We start from the raw sequence: 2,409 nt of genomic DNA on the forward strand, positions 1-2,409 counted from the left end.
TGAGCCATTCACTCCCATTTCTCCAATGAAGAGGATAACAGGAAGGAAACTAAAAGCCACCTTCTTTGGAGGTCAGTTTTCCCACACAGTTTAGGTAGAAGCTTAGAGAGTACTTGACTGCTAAGAGAGCAATTAGGATTTAATTACCAAATACTTCTATTTACCCAAGACTCTTAGGTAACAATTTAAAAAAAAAAAAAAAAAAAAAGGCCACCAGCAGATGAGATTTGTCATTTAACTAGTAACACTTCCGTTCAGCAAAGCTCACTCTGTTGACCAAAACCAGGCTGTTAGAGCACATTCTAACCAGTGTTTARCGTATCGAAGGTGTTAGTATTTGCCGTCTCACCATATTAGTGCTGAGTGTGGAGTCTCTGTTTAACCTGAGCAGATGCGGAAAGTTTAGCAGCAATTATACACTTGACAGTTGTTATAGTTCAGTGAATTATCTGAACACAAGAAACATTCATCAGTCCTACCTAAATTGTGTTTTTGTGAAATACGCATGCAGCCGATAAGGCAGAAAAAGTAACAGCAAATAAAGTGTGACTGCTGGCTTGAAACTTAGAGTAATAAAGCAAATGCGTAATCTTGGATCAAGCTGATCTTTCTTGAAACTGAATAACTAAATTCAGTTTGTTTGCTCGTTAACTCTGTTTTTGTGGCCTTTGTTGCAGGTTGGAGGAGTGTGAAGAGTGTACCAGAACTGGTGTATGATTATATGGCAAAGAAATCTGATTTAGATGCCTCTAGCTCACGTATTTTGCCATTTTAGAAAATCACAGAGGCTTCTGACCTTATGATTGAAGGAAAGAGGTAAGTTATCAACAAATTAAATCTATTACTCTGTTGATGAAGCGATTTTAATTATATAAGCTGAACATTTTGTAATGCTATCCTTAGAATGTATCATTTGGAGCACATTTAAAAGGGGAAAGAATAAACAAGCATCTTCAACTGTTCCAAGAAAACCAATCTCATCCYTGACACTAATCTATATCTAAATAGGAAAATTAACACACCACCAAGGTGGCTGGGCATTTCCACAAGCTTAGGTACTCTGCACTCACTCTGCACTGAGGAAATCTAACGCGTGCCAGAATTAGTACAATTTCAAACTGAAGCACAGTTTTGAGTGCACAGGAAACAGCAAGTGAATTTGAATAAGGAATCAGCCTGCAGAAGTTAAAATGGTATCTCATACCCCAACGGACTGCAGTAATTTCCTGCAAACCTCTACCTTTCTCAAGAAATTTTATTGCTGAATTATATAACCATTATATACTCACGGGATAGAGTAATAACATTTTCAACTCCTATATTATAAAATATGTAAGAATGGAGGAGACAGAAGGGGTGGGGAGAGCAATTTAAAAGGCCACAGAATTCTCTTTCTTAGAAGCTGTTTGAAAATATTTTGTCTTCTCACATACTTTTGGGATATTCTCCTTCATTCCAACTTTATTTGTGTGAGGGTCAGTCTGCACAAAGTGCATGCGATCCCGTCTAGGAGAAGACAACTTGCCCAGATTTCTCTTCAGAGTCGTGACAATTCTAATGGTGACACTACAAATCTCTCGGGTCCAACATTTAAGCTGTGGCTTTGCCAGCCTGCCACACAGAAGTAAGGCTGCCGAGGTGATCAACAGCTCAGTGACAGGAGTGCCTGAAAGCTTTACTGCAACTGCAAAAATCTAATGGTAATGAGTGGGTATGATCTATAGCTAAGTTCGGTTATACAAATGCTTTGTGTTTGTGCATTGTTTTCTTTTTTTTTCCTTGAAAACAAACAGTTTAAAACGAACTTTAAATGGTTCATCTTCTCTTTTGAAGTAATTGAATAGTCCTAGTTTTCTAAGGATCTAGCAGAAATTTTGGAAATGTCTAACCTTATCTTTTGAAGTATCTCACTTAAGACATATTTTTGATATGCCTCTACTCAATGAAGTGGTAATTCTTGCAATATATATTTAMAGCAGTACAGCTCATGTAAATATGGAATGGTAAGTAGTCAAAGACCATGATGGACAATGGCTATGTTATTTTAAAAACATGTCATACACAAGACATGTCAGATCAGTACTTTGCAGTATTATTCYAGAATCACCTGTTTTTTGGATCCAAGTCATTCTAGGCTTTCCTATGGCCCGTGATAAAGGGATAAAGAACAAGGCTCTAAGTATTACTCTGCACTGAAATCTAAACAATAACATGGGCTCTAAGCATAACCATRGTAAAAATGCATTAGCTGCACAGCACCTTTCATCACTGTCACGGGGCTGGAAAGAGAAACCTGCCTCCAGCTTCCACGTGGGTCACTATCCTTTCCACACATGGTGCCACAATAGTAATGTCCCTCTAGCAGAATTTCCTCTATCCTTTCCCCCACCCAACTAATCACTTGTTTCG

At 38.1% G+C, this 2,409-nt stretch overlaps 1 long non-coding RNA gene across 1 annotated transcript; it reads left to right on the top strand.

The window, feature by feature from the left end:
- Window positions 1-7: 7 nt before the first annotated feature.
- Window positions 8-1,426, top strand: LOC112943179. Its single transcript, XR_003248534.1, has 2 exons — window positions 8-71; window positions 678-1,426. It is a non-coding gene; the product is annotated as an uncharacterized LOC112943179 (long non-coding RNA).
- Window positions 1,427-2,409: the final 983 nt, after the last annotated feature.

Source organism: Nothoprocta perdicaria, unplaced genomic scaffold (assembly GCF_003342845.1).
Source record: "Nothoprocta perdicaria isolate Ctin4 unplaced genomic scaffold, notPer1 scaffold_1426, whole genome shotgun sequence".
NCBI lineage: Eukaryota > Metazoa > Chordata > Aves > Tinamiformes > Tinamidae > Nothoprocta > Nothoprocta perdicaria.